Source organism: Bombyx mandarina, chromosome 25, assembly GCF_030267445.1.
Source record: "Bombyx mandarina strain Sakado chromosome 25, ASM3026744v2".
Classification (NCBI taxonomy): Eukaryota; Metazoa; Arthropoda; class Insecta; order Lepidoptera; family Bombycidae; genus Bombyx; species Bombyx mandarina.
The window spans coordinates 12,357,562-12,378,447 of NC_143231.1; the positions used below are offsets into that span (position 1 = coordinate 12,357,562).

The 20,886-nt window shown below is 39.5% G+C and overlaps 1 protein-coding gene and 1 long non-coding RNA gene across 2 annotated transcripts in view; both read right to left on the reverse strand.

Moving 5' to 3' along the window:
• Positions 1–20,886, reverse strand: part of side-VII (sidestep VII transmembrane protein) — a 240,927-nt gene that overhangs the window by 212,273 nt on the left and 7,768 nt on the right. The window lies entirely within an intron of this gene.
• Positions 17,737–20,071, reverse strand: LOC149499904 (uncharacterized). The gene is made up of 2 exons (XR_016325368.1): positions 19,833–20,071; positions 17,737–19,220 (listed from the first exon to the last, which is right to left on the reverse strand). It is a non-coding gene; the product is annotated as an uncharacterized LOC149499904 (long non-coding RNA).

The window sequence follows — 20,886 nt, forward strand, 5'->3', positions numbered from 1 at the left end:
ATTTGGAAACAGAAAAAAGCATACATAGTCCCAATAATAATCTCAACCACTGGAGTTGTCCCAAACCACATCCACAACAGCTTAAAGCTTCTAGATTTAAAAGATAACATATTTATTTCACTACAAAAGGCAGCTATCCTAAATACATGCAGAATAGTGAGAAAGTTCATGCAGCTTGAAGAAAACCAAACTTACTACACGCAATAAAAACTAGCATAATTATTAACTCATAACTAATGTATATTACTTGGCCAAAAGCCCGTATATACAGTTCCACCGGCTCTGTCGACAGACTGAACTGAGAAAGGGGAAACATATGAAAATAATAATAATAATAATAATAATAAAGCCTTTTTTATTTCCAGTAAATTTACATAGCTTAAAATCTATTGAAGCGGTACGCGGGAAAAAAATATCGGGAAATTCTTTTTTCGGATGAAAAAATTTTTACCGTAGAAGAGAGCTACAACAAACAAAATGATAAGGTGTACGCACACAGTAGTGAAGAAGCGAGCAACCGTATTCCGCGTGTCCAACGAGGTTATTTTCCATCCTCGCTCATGGTATGGTTGGGAGTTTCTTATTGGGGCTTAACAGTACATTTTTGTGAGAAAGGTGTAAAAACGAATGCAGTTGTGTATCAAAATACAGTCCTGACGAACCTTGTGGAACCTGTTTCTCATACCATGTTCAATAACAGGCACTGGGTATTCCAACAAGATTCGGCGCCAGCTCATAGAGCGAAGAGCACACAAGACTGGCTGGCGGCGCGTGAAATCGACTTCATCCGGCACGAAGACTGGCCCTCCTCCAGTCCAGATTTGAATCCGTTAGATTACAAGATATGGCAACACTTGGAGGAAAAGGCGTGCTCAGACTTTTTGGCGGGAACGCGAGGAGTGAAGTTGTGTGATTTGTTTTATTTTGTCTATTTAGTGTTTCTTCGGGTTTAAATGTGTAATAATGGTGGTTTATTAACCGTTTAATATCTGTGAAAGTGCACAAATGTGGGAAAATGAAACAAAGCCGCTGGACGTAACTTCTCGGGATCCTCCAAAAAGTCCACTGAAAAATCTTAGTAAATGACCACCATTTTACTGAGATTAGATTTCATCTCATATCATCTCATTTAATTTCATCCTAGTTGATTAATGTCTCAAATTAATCATTTTCATTTCATTTCACTCCATGATATCATTTTTCATAAAATTAAGAATATAGATTAAAATAAGACATGACTTAAAGGTCTCAGTTACCAGGTCATAAAATCTCTTAAAAAAAAAAAAAAAGGCGTGCTCAAAGCCTCATCCCAATTTGGAGTCACTCAAGACATCCTTGATTAAGGCAGCCGCCGATATTGACATGGACCTCGTTCGTGCTGCGATAGACGACTGGCCGCGCAGATTGAAGGCCTGTATTCAAAATTACGGAGGTCATTTTGAATAAACTTTAGTGTCATAAGAATCTATGTTTTGTTAAGTTCATTTTGGTATATGAATGGTTACATAATGAATAAACTTGTTTCAATTATTTTACATTAAACATGTGACAGAATTTATGACCTGACTAGGTACATATAAGTTTTATTCCCAAGTAATAGCAGTTCAAAATTGAATCAGAATCAGAACAAAATTGTTTCATTGAAATTGTTTCATTCAAAGGTTATCCCAGTTACAAGTACCTATACTAATCTAAAACTAAAATTTGATTATAAACGTTCACACTTCTATGTAGATACTATCTCAATTTTAGAAAAAACCCGTACGCTGGCCTAATCCAAAGTTTGCAAGTCGATATCGTGATGAAGACGTTTCTCCAAGATCGTCAAAAGGCCTTAACACATTAAGATGTTGCAAAGCATTTTGTTCGATCGAATAGGGAATTGAATTTGAGTGTGAACAAAATTGCTCATAAAAAGAAGAAATCGGATAACAATTATATTACAAATTTCTAGTTTACTGATTATTATTAATTTCAAAGGTACCATTTAGTGTTTGTTATCGTAAAAGCGCGCATACTATACAGCTTACATTTTGCATCGGAATCATTGATTTTCAAGTCAGTTCGTGTATTGCCATCAGCAAGGCGTTCCGTACTCGCATAAGATCATTTATCCCATATCATCTACCAGTTACTTTTAAGCTTATCAACAAATCATCTCTCAAGTTATCAGGGTTCTTAAAATCACAACAAAGGGAAGCCTGGACACTGTACATCCCTTTGTTGTGATAAGTACAACAACAATGTACGACCAAGCGTGCACAGTGTTTTTTACAACAAAACTAGGTTTTTACTTTGTTGTAGATTTTAAACCTCCCTGTAGAGTCTTTGGCCGCAGAAGTCGTGGCAGGCTCAAGCCCCGATGGTTAGATGGCGTAGAGCATTACCTCAAAGTAATCGGTATCAGGAACTGGAAGGAGAAAGCACTGAACAGAGCAGTCTGGAGAGACATAAGGCCCACCCTGGGCTGTAAGGCCTAAGATGATATAAAGTCTGTACGCATATAAAATTTAAAAAAACATTTGAACGAAATACGACCTCAATCATTGATACATAAAAATGTAGATTCTTTTAATGTCTAATACTACGAGTACATTTACTCTTGTTTTGTTATTGACATTCCTTCTGCTGGAAAAACTGTTTGTTCATCGATAAAAGTAGCCTATAACTAGTTAATAAAAAATATAGAACACCTGCTGATAAACAGAGGGGGAAATATATAGAACGATTTTGCCTTTGCCTATTTCAATACAGATTATAAGGTTAAGAAACTACAAATATGGGAATATTTCATTGTTTTTAATAAGGCTAATATTATGATGGTTTGATACAGTAGCACTGCTTAAGAAAACAATAACAATCAAAGGTCTTATACTTAAGCAGTGTGCTTAGTGCGAGTTTTTTAACGTTCTCGACAGCGTAAAAGTTAACTCAAATTTGAATGTAGTTGAAACAGCGCCCCTAGCGGCAAACATAGGCAATCGTTTCAACTACATACAAATCTGAGTTAACTTTTACGCTATCGAGAACGTTAAAAAACTCGCACTAAGCACACAGATCCTATAGCGGGTCACGTCACAAACTCAAATACGCACCGCTGATTATATTTAACTCGGAAGTGGGCCCTCGTGACGCGAATAAAACTTATTCTTTCCTAACTATGCGACAGTTTTCGACTACCGATCCGAATTTACGACGGAACTTGTTACTATCTGTCAAGCGGAGTTTCAGAGAATGAACGAAATAGATCAGGGCGAGTTTCCGCGAGTTTTGCGGGTCAAGCCCTTCCCACGCGCGAGTCTTTTGTGAGGACTAATGAAGCGAAAACGTGTCTCAGTCTCGCGAGCCCGTTGAGATTACGTTTCGTATCGCTTATTTGATTTATTATTTCAAATTTACGTTTCATGTTCTCTTTAATCTTGTACGTGTGTGATTGGTCTATAAATACTTTTAGCATTTAAGACTATACTAGAGATTTGCTCGATTTTTTTTTCATAAATTGTATTTTTTAGAAATTATATTTAAATACGAACTAGACGATGACCGAGCTTTGCTCAGTTTTTTTTTTTTATAAATTGTGTTTTTTAGAAATTATATTTAAATACGAATTACATATTGATAAAATGATGAAATATTCCAAGATCGTTTAGGTATTTTTAAGTGGCTTCGGGTGGTTTAACAACGCCATTTGCTGAAATAGCTTTAGTGTTATTGTGTCTTTAAAGCAATTAGTTAATTCGCCAATAGATGTCGGGAAGAGTCATAAAGTTGATTATCGATAAAGTTGATTATTGAAAACACGAATAAAACAATATTTTCTGAAAATAAATCGTAGCTAGATCGATTTATCGCCCCCGAAGTCGCCTGTATACTATTTTTTATAAAAATCGTTGGAGCCGTTTCCGAGGTTCCGATTATATATAATATATTTACAAGAATTGCTCGTTTCAATTTGAGTTGATATAACAAATGTTTACTATCGAAATTCGAACGGTCATGTCGTACTGCCAAATATGGATCCGCATTATCCTTTTTTCAGGTTAAGGTTTTTCAAGGGCTATAATCCATCGGCATTTGAATTAAACTAACTACCGTCAAATTTTCTACAATAATATTTCTTGACATTTACAAAGTTCCTTTGAAATAAGAAGCGAGACTGAACCGTAACAATGGTTTTAATTGAGTACTATTTTATAGGTGAACAATAAAAAACCCTTTTCTATATCCTAATTTAACTTCAATATTAACTTACTAAAAAACGAAAAACACCTGTAAATATTTCATTAAATTACTATAGGAGACTACCTTTCACGTCCACCTTGAACTGAAATGCTAGTTCTGAAATAAGATGTAAAGTATGGTAAGATTCCATGATACAGACCTTCAACAAGCAAGGACTGAAATTAATTTTTTTTTGAGTTTATCCACTTTCCAGCTCCAACTTATGTTGTTGATATTTTACTATTGAAAATAAATGATAATATGAATACAATATTTTTTTTTAGCTTTTTTAGATACTTTCCATACCACTCAGGATTCGTGGGAAAGAGCGGTGCACAAACTCAGCTAACGTTTTTTTATTGTCGTTATAAGCAAACGAGCGTACGGAACACCTAACTGTAAATAGTCATCGTCGTTCATGATACCAGCAAAGTGAGAGACACGAGTAGTATTTATGGTATTATAGTATTAGGCTATTAATATTTTCCTATTATTCATCCATTGTAGTATCGATACTAATCCCATATTGGTATTAAATTAATTGTACACCTACCTTTGTTTGCTGGTAATAGAGCAAAATAAGTTCGGCTAGTTTTATATAATTGTCTTCCTTATTCCATAGGAGATTGTTGATGTCCATGGGCATCAGTAACCACATAACCAACCGTGACTCTGGTTGCCGTGTACAGTAATAAAACGAATGTAAGCATTGTTGAAAATAAACTTAAACATACATAATCCCGACAGCTAAATATTAACTTACCACTCCAACTTTCATACTGTAATAACTTGTTTCTTCTAACTGGGTCGCTAAGTAAGCCAACCTTAAACTTCATTATACGCGTGAAACAGTAATGCGTTTCGGCTTGAAGGGTGGGGCAGCCGTTTTTTTTTTTTTTTTTTTTTTTTATGATTGAAGGATTACTGGTGGCCCGGAGGCCTTTCCAGTTTCACCAGGACAGGTGGGCGAGCAAAGGCTCAGCCAGGAGGGGTGGGATTTGCTAACAGCTACCCGAGCGCCTCCGAAGGAGACCTAACAACTCAAGAGTAGCTGCTTTGCGAATGAATCTACTACCGGATCGGAATCGCGACCCGCTGAGAAGATCCGGCGAGAAACTCAGCGAGCTCATTCATGGGTTAGGTTGCACGGCGAACTCTTTGTCGAGTTCGACGAGTACGGTTACCGAGGTCCCTAAGCCTGCTCCTAGAGCTGAAGGCGTCTAGTGCAAACGTTATTGGATCTGAGGGATCCGTAAGGACGTGTCTAGGGCGTCGACGGTGACTGGCTCCTGCATGATCAGGATTCGGGGAGTAGTCAGCGGCGGCTACGATAAGGCGATTATCATGACGCATAGCCTTATCGAAGTACCGTTCCGACGCTGACTTCATGTATTTCTGGATAGATTCGAGGCCCAGGTCGTCGTGTAGGTCAACGTTCCTCACGAACCACGGAGCTCCGACGGCTAACCTGCAAAAGCGGGATTGTAGAGATTGAAGGGTGTCTATGTGTGTGCGGGCCGCGTGAGCGAACACCACACTCGCGTAAGTCATGACGGGCCTTATGCAAGTTTTGTAAAGTGTCACCTTGTTCCGAAGGGACATTTTACTCCGCTTACATATCATGGGGTAGAGTCTACCGAGAATAAACGCGGCACGGTCACGGACTGATTTTATATGCGGGCGGAATGTCATCCATGCATCCAGGGTAACGCCCAGGTACTTGACCTTCCTGGCCCAGGGTATGGATTGACTAAAGAGAGTAATCGGGGGTGTGAGATTCCTCCTCCTAATACGGGAGGAAATCCGTGTGGAGCTTCCCCTCTGAAATAGCACCGCAGTACTTTTCGCTGGGTTGATGTCTATGCGCCATTTTCGGAACCACTGTCCTAGGGCTAGGGCTGCGCTCTGAAGCTTCTTCGCGATTAGGGACTTGTTTCTACTGGAATAGTAAACAGTCGTGTCGTCGGCGAATAAAGCTAAATGGGTCGGCGGCGACCGGGGAATATCGTTAACGAATAAGCTAAATAGGAGGGGTGAAAGGACAGAGCCTTGCGGGACTCCAGCTGTGAGAGGTCGTGGGGAGGAGCGGGTTCCCTCGACTCGATATCGAAAAGAGCGGTTCGACAAGAAGTCCCGTATGATGAGCACGAGACTATCCGGCACACCCATGTTGAATAGTTTGAAAATCAAACCGTTGTGCCAGACTTTGTCGAACGCTTTTGCGACGTCGAAAAAGAGAGCTCCCGTGTATAACTGTTTTGGTCGATTAAGCCCCACAAGAATGTGCTCCGTGAGGCGGTGCACCTGTTGAACGCATGAGTGATTTGTACGGAATCCGAATTGTTCATCGATGAGAATGCCCTTGGATGAGACGAAGTCTCTGAGGCGTTTGTAGAGCAGACGTTCATACAGTTTGCCTAAAGACATGAGGAGGCTAATCGGGCGGTAGCTCGTCGGATGATTTTTTGGTTTACCGGGTTTATGTATGCCGATAACGTCCGCTTCTTTCCACACCGCGAGAAAGATACAGTTCGCCATAGCGGCATTGAAAATAGATGCCAACATCACGATGAGTTGGACGGGTAGAAGTTTAATAACGCGGTTGGATATACCGTCGGAACCGGGAGCCTTGCGAGGACGTAGGTCTTTGATCAAGTCTTTAACTTCCATCGGGGTGACGGGTGGTAACGCGTCCAAGGGTGGCAAGGAGACTCTGCGTTCTACCTCACTGTCTACTAATTCTACATGAACAGGGTCCACGGATTGAGTGCTGGGCGTGCACTGGGTTTGCAATGTATCGGCCAGCAGCTCTGCTTTTTCATCATCATCGAACGCCGCGAGTCGGCCTGAGGGGCCTACGAGGGGGGGCATAGTTACTACCATATCCGATTTGAGAGTACGAGCTAAGCGGTAGTAAGACCTTTGAGAGGGCGCGAGTCTTTCTAAGAAATCAGACCATCTGGCATCTCGGACTTCGGCGATGCGAGACTTTACGTCGCGTTGTAGGGCACGCATTCGAATTCGATTTTCCGCGGTAGGATACCTGTCGTAGGCGCGTATCGAGGCGTTCTTAGCTCTAAGGAGTTCCCTAATATCGTCGGACAATTTGAAGCGGTGAAGGAAGTCCTCCGCTACAACTTGTTTCGATGACCTATCTAATGTCGAGGTGATGTGTGACGTTAAGATGTCTATGGCTTCAGCGGTATCCTGAGGAGACGGGGTAGAGTCCGGGCTAAACGGGAGCGATGGTGAATCAGATTCAGCCAGGCTGATGCCCAGCGTGTGCCAATCCACCACAGTCCTCGTGACGGGAACGGAATCGGGAGCGCGACCGAGCTTCATAACGACGGGACGGTGGTCTGAATCTAACTCTGAAACTACTTCGATCGAGTGTAAGCGCAGAGTTACGTTTTTTAATAACGCTATGTCGAGTATATCCGGGCGATGCGCGATATTTAGCGGGTAGTGAGTCGGGGTTAGCGGAGCGACAATATCGAAGGCGAGATCATCGACTAACGCGTCAAGCCGCCTGCCATTCGGGGTTGTAGTGTGTGAGTTCCACCTGATGTGTTTACAATTTAGGTCGCCCGCCAGAATGACAGAGCTCCCCATGCCGAGCAGCGCCTCGATATCACTGCTTAGAACGATCTTATCCGGTGGAAGATAAACGGACGCGATAACGATCGGCGCGTGTCCCGTCACTGAGATTCGGCACACTGATGCTTCGATATTAGCGAGCGCGGGAGGATCGAGCGGAACGCAATGCAGGGCTCTTCTATAGTAAATGACGGTACCACCACCACGAGCAGAGAGCCTGTCGTTCCTGACCATGTTATAGTTCGCGATTTTAGGGTCACGGCGCGCGGGCTTAAGTAGGGTCTCCTGCACTAAAAAGATATCAATTTGATGGTCACGCAAAAAGTCAGAAACCTGATCACGTTGATTTGCGAGACCGTAAGCGTTAAAAAATCCTATCGCTACGGATAGGGGCTTTATTCTACTTATATACGCCATTGATTACCGGCGGAGTGAGGAGAGGACGTACGTATTTAATGACGCGTATACGTCGGCGTATTCTTGCACAACGGCGATAAAGTGTTGTGCAGTGGAGGCAGCGCGAATGGCGTCGCCCAAAGCGTTAACGCGCTCAAAGTTGATCGACTGAAAGAAGTCGATCGCTAAAGCGAGATTTTCGGACGCGGTCGGAGGGCAAGTCGCGGGAGAGGGACGAGTCGCGGGGGCGGGACGAATTGCGGAGGAGGGAGTTGTAGCCGTGTTCGTGTACGGCAGCGGTTTCGCCCAGGCCGAGACACTGGGCACCGGCGCCGGAACGAACGCTGGCTTAGCCTGCGACACAGAGGGTGCCGAGGCTTTGATGTCTGGGCCGGAAGCTCGGAGGCGGTTTTGGCGGGCGACGCATCGATTTATTTTAGGGGCTCGGGGGCATCCGCGGTAATTTGCGGGGTGACCCTGTGTTCGACACAGGACGCAGCTAGGCGGTTCCGTCGCGGTTTTTTGATCGCGAGTGCATAGGGCCGTGGCGTGATCGCCTAAGCACTTGACGCATCGGGGGCGCGCGTGACAGTTACGGGAAGAATGCCCGTATAATTGGCAGTTATGGCACTGGCTAGGTGTGCCTTTCTTGTGTGGGGTTTCGACTGCGATTCCGGAAAGGCTACAGACCGTTCGGATGTTGAATATTTGCTTACCCTCGAGGGTAGGCTGGAGGGCGACGAGAACCATATTATATGGCTCCCTTCCGCGGCCTGTATGCATGCGGTGTACGGAGTTAACCGGTAGGCCTTGTTCGAGAAGGTCGGCCTTAACGAGCTCGGCATCCAACTCTTTAGGGATGCCACGTATAACGGCACGGAGTTCGCGCTCCTCCTGGAGCGTATACGTGTGGAAACTTATACGCTCCTTACGGAGGTAAGAAGAGAGGGCCCTATGGTCGTCGGGTGTTCGAACCTTAATTTGAATGCCGTTCGCGAGGTTACGGGCATTCGTGAAATTGATATTTTTGGCCTTAAGGGCCAGGGAAACTCGTTCCCAAGCTGCCTTCTCTTGAAGGATTACCGGGGGAGGGGTCTGGGTTTTATTTTGTGCCACCGGACGCGGCGACGGAGTGGCACGGGCTGGAGGCGCAACGGGAGTCTGAGGGCGGGGGCGCGACGCGTTCGCGGCTTTGCTAATTTTAGCGGCCGCGGGAGCTCGAGACTCCGCGGCACGCTTCTTACCCTTTTGCACCAGGGTGAATCCATCCGTGGATGAGGCGGGGGCGAGGTCGACCTCCATCTTCGAGTCAGAGTCGGAGGACGAGGAGGCGGGCGCAGGTGACCTACGAGTAGGTGTTTTGGAGGGTGCGACGGAGGCCGCGGATGATCGCGCTGCTGGAACGGTGACCACGGCGGACGACGCAGCAGTTTTACTCGCCAGTATAGGCGACGCGGGAACGGCAGGCACGACGGAGGCTGCGGTGCTCGATGCAGAAGCTTTGCACGCAGGTACAGGCGACGCAGGAGCAGCGAGCTCGGCGGAGTCCACGAGAGGGCTCGCGGTGTGATCGGCCTTGAAGGCCTGAAACTCGGAAGTGAGCTTTGGGTAGCGAAGCCGGAGAAATTCCGCAAATACCGCGTCCATGATGGCTACGTGCCCAGGTGGGGCTACCCTGGGTCTTAGAAAACACTCGCCTTGCGGCGAGGCCCCAACTTCTCGGACCTGAGCGGTTCTATTGAACACAGGTGGCGATGCGGCACGATTACTACAGGACAAAGAAAAAAACACAACAAAACGGAAATAACAAAAAGAAACAAAACAATTAAACACTTCCAGGAAGACAGTTTGTCGGCAGATGTACCACGAACACAGAAATAACAAAAGGAAACAAAACAATTAAAATTAAAAACTTCCAGAAAAAACACTTGGTCGGCAGATGTACCACGAACACAGGCCGCGCGAACAATGGCCGGGCTAACAAAAGCCGGGCGAACAAAGGTCGGGCAATCGAGTGGTCGATGAGCACGTCCGCACGTGACGGGTGCCTCTATCGGAATCGGGGGCAGCCGTTATAACTATACTGAGACCTTAGAACTTATATCTCTTGGTGGGTGGCGCATTTGGGTTGTAAATGTCTATGGGCTCCAGTAACCATTTAACACCAGGTGGGCTATGAGCTTGTCCACCCATCTAAGCAATAAAAAACAAAAAAGGAAACATTAAAATATGTAGACTGTAGTGTTGACTTTACTGCATCTTCATTATAAAGACTGTTAAATTGCTTAAGCAATCAGGGATTATAATAATAATTATTGATTTAGAGTGAATAATGGGTTTTGTGAATGACCGCCATGTGCGACCGCTGTCAACCAGAGAATAGAATGACTTGACGTTCGTCCGCCATGACAGACGTAACCCCAATCGGTGTTGCCCGCTCTTTATTTAAAATTACAATATAATCGAACACAGAACGTTAAATCGTTATCTAATTACAAACGCTTATGTAATTAGCAAAATAAATTTGAAGTCTCTTAATTAATTAATTTTCAATACTTAAAAAGTCGGACGCCGTTATGTTTAAAAATGTATACAAACAATTTTACAAATTTTTAGGTATATACTCACTACAAAGTACACAGCATTATACGTTTTTTTTTCTGACTACCCACTTTACTTCGTGCTCCGTCGTTTTTATTATGCCTCGCCCCACTATCGTCATCGCTTCCACCAAGAGTGTTGCCACATGGTAATCAAAAATTTATCTTAATTTTAACATAATAAATTTTATATAATAGATATACTAAAACAAACCTTACAATACACATACTTCCAGACTCGACGCTCTCGACGGATATGGTTCAAATTTTCTATTACACTTAAATCAATTGTACCTTAAGCTTTTATCCAATTAAGATCGAATTCATTACAGTTGTTATTGGCACTGGGAGCAAGGTTGTTCATTTAAGACAATCAATGAACGCTTGGAATGCGAGTAGATTTAACATTAGCGCTTGTCTTATGACAACCACGATTTGAATATTTCAAATTTTTATAAATAGAATATATAAATAGAATATAAAATAGAATATACACTCGTCGTGGTCTAACGGATAAGACGTCCGGTGCATTCGCGTTGAGCACGATGCACCGGTGTTCGAATCTCAGGCAGGTACCAATTTTTCTAATGAAATACGTACTAAACAAATGTTCACGATTGACTTCCATGGTGAAGGAATAACATCGTGTAATAAAATTGAAACCCACAAAATTATAATTTGCGTAATTACTGGTGGTAGGACCTCTTGTGAGTCCGCGCGGGTGGGTACCACCACCCTGCCTATTTCTGCCATGAAGCAGTAATCCGTTTCGGTTTGAAGTGTGGGGCAGCCGTTGGAACTATACTTGAGACCTTAGAACTTATATCTCAAGGTGGGTGGCGCATTTAAGTTGTGGATGTCTATGGGCTCCTGTAACCACTTAACATCAGGTGGGCTGTGAGCTCGTCCACCCATCTAAGCAATAAAACAAAATCTAAGCAAAAAAAAAATCTTTTATAATTTATAAAAATAAGAAATTTTCAAATCGTTGGTTGTACCTCACTATATTTAATACCATCTATAAGCGTGTATACAATGTATAAAACTACATCTTTTTTTCATAATATAAACAGCCGAGCCAACTAATAAGCGGGATACATACAATAAAACAGTTGATGCCGAAGAGAAAGGGAAAGGACGGCAATGACTAATGATCGTGTTTTTGTTTCACCAAGCCCATAACCGTATATTAGACTGCACGATGGCTGAATTATCACTTTGGAAACAACGAGAAAGAGTAGTTTAAATTCTGGTTTCGTAAATGAAATATTAATTATGGAATTTCCGCAATATAGGGATGATGAGATAATTTGTGAAAGTGATACACATACATTTGTGGTGGTATGGTTTGGAATGGAGAGAATAATATGTTAGAGGAAGTCTAAAAGTGGCACCTATGACAGAGAAGCTGAAAAGTGCGCGTTTGAGATGGTATGGGCATGTCATGAGACGAAATGAGAATGAGGATGGTAAGAGAGTGTTAACTATGAATGTGAAAGAATATAGAGGAAGAGCTAGACCTAAGAAGAAATGGATGGATTGGGTGAAAGACGATAAGTGTAAGAGAGGAGTGAGCGAAAAAAATAGTATATAATAGAAGAGTATGGAAGGAGAAAATTTGTGTGAGGAAGACCGATGGAGAGGCTACGTTGATCGTTGTCCATGGAGATCTGGTACACCTTCGTAATGGCATTCGAAATAAAACTCTCCTTCCAGGCGATGTAGTAATCTAGCTTTATGTAACGCATAGACGGGTGGATGAGGTTACCGCCTTACGATAAATGGGTACAGAGCCTATAGATCACAATTTCAACGCTACCAACTAAAGTGAACCTCAAAGCGCGAAGTTAAAGGCTAAATTGCATTACACAGCATCTCATTCTAGAAATGCCAAAACATGAAAAGCAGTGGTACGTAATCATGCACGACGAAAACCACTAATGTTCATATAAAAGAAGAATGAATAAATCACATAGAATTCAGGGGACCTCGTTTACGCGGGCCATTTCTAGAGGAACAATGAACCGGTCGTAAAAACGATGTAAAAAGATTCGCTCATCTTGAATTTCATCTACACCGTAAAGAATAAGGTCAATTTGGCCACGAATATTCGCAAACAAACATAAATGTAAGTAATAGAGGAATACAAGCTAAAACTTATGTATTTCTTCTGTAAGGGCTGCATTGAAAACTCGTTCGTTTGAAATAACCCCTAAACTGGGTTCCTGATCGAAACTTGTGACGTCATAAGTCAATCAACGAACTAGGGTTTGGGACGTCCTCTTCAAAATTTTGTACTAAGCATGTTGCACCTTTAGAACTGTAATGGCATAACTAAAAATTTAAAGAAAATGAATTTTGAACTTTGTACGACTTAAAAACATGTATTCTATTGATTTATAAAATTAAACAGTCCTTTTTAGTCTAGAAAAGGACAAAGAACTATTTCTGTCTCTTTTACATCAAGCGCATACCTTAAAATATTAAAATCGAAAAACTAAACAATTTAAATTCTTCAATTAGGTACATTTTCGGCATTTTTGGCGTTGACAAAAAACAGGAATATTGGATTAGACCACTCCAATTCTAAAGGTCTTACGGTCGATCATAAAACTATTATGAAGTATTTGTAATTATTTTCGTACAATTGAATATCTTGTAATGTCACTCAACATCAAAGTAACCAATACGCCGGCAGTGAATTATTTAGTAGTTTCAATTTATTTATTAAATCAAAGATGGCGTATCGTCGCTATGCTTATAATGAAATGTTACATAAAGACATTTAATATTGTTATATTTTACCAAATGACCACACCCGGTAAAACGAAAAAAACAGTATTTGACTTGTTACTGATACAACTATTCCATTGGAATTTTAATGTTGCTCAAAATCATGTAATAATGAACATGTACCTAATTGCTAAACAAAATTTTAATATTAACACAGACAAGCATAGTAATAACGTAATAGAAGCAAGTAATCCAATTTATAATTTGCATAATAACACTTCAGACAAAGAACTAACTTTCAGAGTAACTTAGCTCAAAGATTATACGAAGAAGCGATTCTATTACAATTTTTTAAAACAAAACCCAAAGGCGAAACAAATTTAAAAGCATTACAAATTTGAATTAACTGTGTACGCTAGGAATTTTTGTTGTTTATGGCGAAAGAAAGTTCGAATTTAATATAATACAATGCTAAGATGTGTATTCTGGTAAGCAGGGTAAGTAAGGTAAGTATATACACAGACTAACAATGACATTTTTTATATTATTTTATTGGTTTATTGAGTGGACGAACGCGCCATAAATTGGAGATTCTATATGATCTGGGATCCTTCAGAATGAATAAGCAATAAAAGACTTAATTGCATTTTCTGTTATAAGAAAACAATTTTTAAATCCCTAATCTCTTTTAAAATTAATACTAAATTTTTTTCAGTAAATAGTATTAATAAACAAGACAAAACTGAACTATCTTTTTACTCAATGACAGATTTCACTCCATGGCACTGAAATCATTTTTAAAAACTAAAGACTTTTAAATAATAAAGGGATTTTCTTTACATACGAAGAAACAAACTGAATGATTTTCTAGCGGAAATGCAAGGAACATAGATGCGTCTGTTTTTTTATTTATTATTTATGGCTTAAAAGTGTAATAATATTGTTTAATATAATTGTCAGTGTACAAATGTAGGAAAGTGAAACAAAATCGCCGAAGGTAAGCTTCTCGGGTTCCTTCAAAACATCTACTGAACAAATCCCAGTAATAACCAGCATTTTACTAAAACTTTATTGGATCTCATCTGATCTCTTTTCATTTATTTTCATCCCAATTTATTAAATTCTCAAATTAATCAATTTCATCTCAATTCGGCTTCATATTATCGAAATATAATGTTCCGTTTCATATAACATAATATGTACGCATTTAATAATTGATGATTTTTATAAATTCGACACTGGCAACAATGGCGTCGCAAGAAGCCAACTCCATATTTTAACAAAAAGAAGAAGAATAAGAAAAGAAACTCAATCTAAGAGAAACACGAATTTCAAATATGTTAACAAAATACAATAACCCAGTACACAGACCTTCAGTTTGTCAATATGCTGTGCGCAGTGTTGCCAAACAATTTTATAAGATTTGATAAATATCCAAATACTAAAATTTGAAATAAAAAAACATCCAAAATTTTAACAGAAAATACCTAACACTGGCATCCTCTTATCGTGAAGACGAAAAACCAAGTGAAACAAAACTATCAAACCTCAAGGTACTGTTAGTTCGTTCTTTATGGATGGAAAAGTAAAAATCCTAAAAATATTTTTTGATATAAAAAAAAAAGACTGTCATAAGCACAATATTGAAAGATCAACGAATAACACTGTAATCATCCGTCACCACGAAAACTGTAAAGTATTTGAAACGTTGTAAATATTATAATGACAATAAAATCCGCGACTTTAAACCATTAAAAAATAGTTTTAATATTATGGATGTCAAACTAGTATTTATTCAAATAATAATCAATTTTTTTTTGGATTTTTTTTTTTTTCGATAAAACCTCGCTCACAGACTCACGAACCTAACAGAAGCGTTCCAATTTTAAATTTGCCTATCGCCGCTCCGGCCGTGTCGTAACGGCAATCGCTAAAGGCGCTCGCTTGATTAAATTTTCTCTTTATGCGAGCTCGAACGCGCTACATGGAATTAAGTACACAGTATAATTGTGAAGGGAATTAGGTTTTCGGGAACACCTTCCTGAAAGACAGGCTCCTATTTATACAATATTTCCATTCCGAAAAAGAGATTTTAAGTGAGTAATTTGAAGCTTTGACTAGGTAACAAGTAAGGTTGAAGTTACGAAGAGTTATCGTCTCACGAAATTGTTAATAACCGACTTAATTGGTGTTACGTTTAAGGACATAATATCATCGATGAAGAAATAGCATACAGACATGCGACGTTTTAAATCCAATCACCTGGTGGTAACATAGTGCAAAAGGCCACCACGGTTTGTATTGGGATAAATAGCATTACAATTAGTTATGCACTGTATGCACTGTGTCTGGTAAGGTAGATGGGAAAAGACCTCGGGGGCGCAGCCCAATACGTTGGTCCGACCAGATCCGCACCGCTCTTGATTCCACGTTTCACAACGCCCTCCACACTGCCAGAGACAAGAATAGATGGAGAAAGATCGTGCGTGGGAAGGTGATACAAAAGTGAGTTCACGATCCTCAGCAATTAGGAATACGACGCAAGGACGAGGTTATCTGTTACCTAAAAACCTTCTTCTCGCTAAAAAGCTATATTCCAAGCTCAAGTACATTATACTTTTGGACTGCGCCGCAAGAAAGTGACATCGCGATAGAGTTGTATCGATTTTACACTGTGACATTTTATTACATGTAGGGCCCAGTGACAGAGATAAACTAAATATAGCTCAAATATTGGTACGAGTTCTGTATACAGTGGAGCTAGGCAATTGACCAAACTATTATTATAGTGTGGCATTATGACTTGTAGATGAACACACCGAATGTCCAGAGGAATGTGTCGCACATTCACTACAAGGACGTAGCTGGTATCTACGGCTGCGTTATTCCCAGCTTAAGATCGGGGTAACTAGGGCCTTTGGTTCGGCTCAATCATTTCAATTCGAATTTACTTGGTGGTAGGACCTCTTGTGAGTCCGTGCGGGTAGGTACCATCACCCTGCCTATTTCTGCCGCGAAGCAGTATTATGTTTAGGTTTGAAGGGCGGGGCAGCCGTTGTAACTATACTTGAGATCTTAAAACTTAAATTTCAAGGTGGGTGGCGCATTTATGTTGTAGATGTCTATGGGCTCGAGTAACCACTTAACACCAGGTGGGCTGTGACCTCGTCCACCCATCAAAGCAATAAAAATAAAAAAAATCAAATTCAAATTCAAATTCAAAATCATTTATTTCAACTTAGATGTCAGTATGACACACTTGTTGAATGTCAAAATACAAATAACAATGTTAACTCTACCACCGGTTCCAAAAAAAGCCACAGTCCTGAGAAGAACCGGCGAAACAAACTCAGCGGGCTTTTTTTTCTTTTTGTTTTTTCTCAAATATTTTCTTTTTTTTAAATAAATAGAAATATTCACAATAAAAGAAAAAACAAGTCTAAAAAAATAATAATAATAATGAAAAATGAAAAGGCCAGGAGCGAGCGCCTCATTCCCACGTAGTGCCATCTAGTAAATAATCCTTAACTTTATAATATGCCTTGTTGCACAAACGTTCCTTAACAGTTTTCTTAAATCTATGAACAGGTAGTAGTTGAACGTTTAGTGGGATCTTGTTGAAAAGCTGTACACCCAGCCCCCTAAAAGAGTTGCTTATTTTCTTAATTCGAGCCGCCGGCAACGCAAGCCTATGTTTGTTCCTAGTGTTCACATTGTGCAAATCGCAGACTCTGGGGAATTCTTCAATGTTTTTACGCACGTACAATAAATTTTCAAAAATGTATTGGGACGCTAAAGTTAGAATTTTGATTTCCTTAAACTTGTCCCTCAAGGATTCCCTCGGGTGCGTATTATAAATAGCACGAATAGCCCTCTTCTGCAGGATGAAAATCGTTTCGACATCGGCAGCATTGCCCCATAGCAAAATGCCATAGGACATAACACTATGAAAATAACTAAAATAAACCAAGCGTGCCGTATCTTCATTAATATACATTCGTATTTTTTTTACCGCAAACGCTGCAGAACTAAGCCTACTCGCTAACTTGCATATGTGAGGACCCCACTGCAGCTTAGAATCAACTGTTATACCAAGAAAAACTGTCGAATCCACAAGCTCCAGTGTCTCTCCACTTACAGTAATATTAGTGTCAACTTGTCTAACATTAGGTGTGGTAAATTTTATACATTTTGTTTTTTTGTTATTTAATAACAGATTATTAACACTAAACCAATGTACCACGCGCGAGATAGCATCATTCACATCGTCATAATCTTCCAAATGTCGTTTAATTTTAAACAATAATGATGTATCATCAGCGAATAATACGACCTCGTGACGGGTTTCAATAAACTTAGGTAAATCATTGATATATACAAGAAATAGGAAGGGACCCAATATGGAACCCTGAGGAACACCCATATTAAGTAAGACACCGGAAGATCTCGTTCCTTTAACGTCTACCTTTTGGATTCTTCCGGATAAATAAGATTTAATAAGTTCTAATGAAACGCCCCTAATACCATAATGGTGTAATTTCCTCAACAATGTATTATGCTCAACACAATCAAAAGCTTTAGATAAGTCGCAGAAAACCCCAAGGGCATTATGCGATTCTTCCCAAGCCTGAAAAATATTTTTAATGAGATCTACACCTGCATCAATAGTTGACCGACCTCTAGTGAATCCATATTGTTTGTTATGAAGCAGGTTATTGGAATTGAAGTGGTTCAAAAGTTGTTCCAGAATAATTTTTTCAAAAATTTTACTCAATGTAGGTAGTACTGAAATGGGCCTAAAGTTAGAGGGGTCAAAAGTACTACCAGATTTAAATAACGGTATTATTTTACTATATTTCATTAGATCAGGAAACACACCACCATCAATACAGTCATTAAATATTGTAGCAAGGTAAGGTGCAATTATATCAATAATGGATTTTATAACATTAATTGAAATTCCCCATAAATCACCAGTTTTCTTAATATTAATGAGCTTGAAATTATCAATTATGTCCTTTATATCAATATTTGTGAACTTAAAGTTAACACTGCATTTATCAACATGATTTTGCAGTAATGATTCGGCGACGGTAGGAGATGAAATTAAAGATTTTGTGGTAGAAGCTGGGATATCAGCAAAGTAGTGCTCAAAGGCACTGGCCACTTCTTGATGAGAAGTTATTATTCGATTATTGATTTTTAAAGTTAATTCAGCATTGCTGTTTCTGACATTCCCAGTCTCCCTATTAATGATATTCCAAGTCATTTTAATTTTGTCAGGTGCATTTTTTATAAGATTGCCTAAGTGCAATGACTTGGCCAATGTACAGACTTTTTTAAACAGCTTGGAATATTTAGAGACATACTCATGAAATGACTTATTATGATTATATGATTTTTCATGATAGAGATCGTATAATCTCTGCCTACTTTTGTGAATTCCAACAGTCGCCCATTCATTGAATGATCTTTTATTATGTAAGATCAGAGTTTTAGAAGTAAAGATGGCACTAAATTCAGAACTAATAACATTAAATAAATCCATGTAATGAACATTAGGATCTTCACTATAACAAACATTCGGAATTTTTGCCAAAACTTTACCTCTAAGCTTCTCCAAACGTCTAATATTAATAGGAACAAACGGTAGCTTTCTTGTACTATTAACATCTGAAACAGATTTAATTTTAAAAGATAAGAATTGTCCACTGTGGTCTGAACTTAAATGATTAATAATGCATTTATGTAAAGGTTTTACATTTGTGAAAATATTATCTATACAGGTTGCCGATGTGCTAGTTATTCTTGTGGGCTCTGAAAATAGATTGCTAAGGTTATATGATTTTAACAATGTTCTGAGTCTAATAGTGGCATTTGTATTTTCTAATAAATTTATATTAAAATCACCACAAATAAAAACATGTTTATTAGAAACAGAAAGCTTTAATAAAACACGTTCCATTATATTTTCAAAAAAATCATATAACGAATTCGGGGGCCTGTACACACTTACAACAATGAATCGCTCAAGCTCTACACATGCCATTTCAATAATCCGTTCCACAGAGAGGCTCACAATGTCTCTACGTTCCTTACATTTATAATCTTTATTAACAATGATCAGTGAGCCACCTCGTATAGCATTCTCTCTGCAGAAGGAACTTACAACCTGGTGATTTTTAAAATTACATTTTAATTCATATTTTTTAAGCCAATGTTCCGTAACACATAGAACATTGACTTTATTATAATCTAGGAACAAATCAATTTCAAGTTCTTTACCCATCAAACCTTGTAAGTTCTGATGCACCAGGTTGATCACAGTTGTTTTCAAAGAAATATTATTTGTTGATGGGCTGTGTCCAAATAAATCATATTTACTGCAAGAGGTAAACTCTGTTGTCTTAGTAATTAATTTAAAGTACTTGGAACGGATTCCAAATTAATAGATGTCATATTTTTTTTCTGCTCAAAAGAAGCAGTAGGTTGATTAGCCAAATTCATGGCTAGATAAATGTGTAAAAAATAATGTAGCGAGTTTGCTACTTGTCTAAAATTGTAGCTACCTAAATAGAATTTGTTAGGTTTTGTCATAATAATACATTTATTTTTTATCATGCAATTAATGTCAATAGTATAGAATGTATTTTCTGATTTGCATGGTGTCATGACATAATAATTATTAACATTAGAAATTGTCTGCATGAAATCATTAATGCAATGTCTGATTTTATTTTCTGCTGGCATACTCTGAATAAATGTTATAATAAATGTAATGTAAAAAAGTTGCCATATTGCACATTATGTCACTTTTTAAAGCGAAACATCTGATTGCCAACCCACAAAAATAACACCCGAATTTCCTTCTCTTTTGGTGTTGCCGAGTTTAAAAAATAAATGTAACACAGCCTAAAACTTAAACTAAGAACTAAACCAACAAAATCTGTTTCGATACGAACCAAGACTAATCTTGTAAATACAAACTAGTGATAGAGGAATACTTATGATGTCGATGGGGTGAGGGTATCTTATTTTTTTCTGAACATCGTTTTTACCCTAGATATAGTAGACCGGAAGAGGAAATCGACATCCGGATTCGTAACGCCCTCCGTTGTTGTATAAGCAGCGATTGTAAGGGGCCCGAGCACCGAAGAGTTACTACAAAGACGGATTATATTCAAATACTGTATATACTGAAACTTTTTACTGGTGGTAGAACCTCTTGTGAGTCCGCACGGGTAGGCTACCACCGCCCTGCCTATTTCTGCCGTGAAGCAGGAATGCGTTTCGGTTTGAAGGGTAGGGTAGCCGTTGTAACTATACTGAGACTAGAACT